General features: G+C 47.7%; 1 non-coding gene across 1 annotated transcript; it reads left to right on the top strand.

Annotated features, from left to right (window-relative positions):
• Positions 1–341: 341 nt before the first annotated feature.
• trnae-uuc (transfer RNA glutamic acid (anticodon UUC)) lies at positions 342–413 on the top strand. The gene has a single exon. It is a non-coding gene; the product is annotated as a tRNA-Glu (tRNA).
• The last annotated feature ends 485 nt before the right edge of the window (positions 414–898 follow it).

An 898-nucleotide genomic window follows, 5' to 3' on the forward strand; every position in this document is an offset into this window, starting at 1 on the left:
GGGTAGGCAAAAGTGTGGACAACAGATGCTGGAAAGCAGAGGTTAGATCAGAGTGGTGCTGGAAAAGGACCTGCATTTACTCTGCAGAGTGGGAGGGGGGGTTGAAATTTTGTGCCATAGGTCGATGGAGTTGATTGGTGCGGGTGTCCTGGAGATGTTCCCTCAAACGCTGTGACTTGACTTTGCGAGGAGTCTCAAGTCTCCCAATGTAGAGGAGACCGCATCGGGAGCAATGGATACAAGAAATGACAATGTTGGATGCCTGCTAACTGCCGCGGCCCAGGTTCGATTTCCGTTCAGGAAAGTAATTTTCAGTAGAGCTGACGGACTTGGCCCGCATCTCTCTGGTGGTCTAGTGGTTAGGATTCGGTGCTTTCACCGCCGCGGCCCGGGTTCGATTCCCGGTCAGGGAAGGCATTTCCTCGGAGTTTATCCACTACCCGTTCTTCTTAAATGTGCTGTTCAGTTTTTGATTGATCTTCGTCGTTCCTGGGTGCTGCCTCGTTGAAATAGCATCCTGTTGCAGATTTGTTTGTGTGTGAGTCGGGATGATTGCTTCTGTAGTTCAGTTCTTGGTTCGCGTGCGTTGTTTTCCTGTAGACGCTGTTTTGAATTGACCATTGACTGTTCGCTCTACTGTGACATCGAGAAATGGCATTTTGTTGTTCTTCTCCTCTTTTGTGAATTTTATGCCAGAAAGGATATTGTTGATGGTGTTGTAGGTTTCCTCTAATTTGTTTCATTTTTTGATGTCAAAAGTGTCATCGTTGTAGCGGACCCAAAGTTTGGGTTCGATCGTTGGAAGGGCTGTTTGTTCGAGTCTCTGCATTATTGCTTCTGCGAGGAATCCTGACACTGATGGATTCGTGGGTGTTCTGTTGATTTGTTTGTCGGGCTT

Source organism: Chiloscyllium punctatum, chromosome 36, assembly GCF_047496795.1.
Source record: "Chiloscyllium punctatum isolate Juve2018m chromosome 36, sChiPun1.3, whole genome shotgun sequence".
NCBI lineage: Eukaryota > Metazoa > Chordata > Chondrichthyes > Orectolobiformes > Hemiscylliidae > Chiloscyllium > Chiloscyllium punctatum.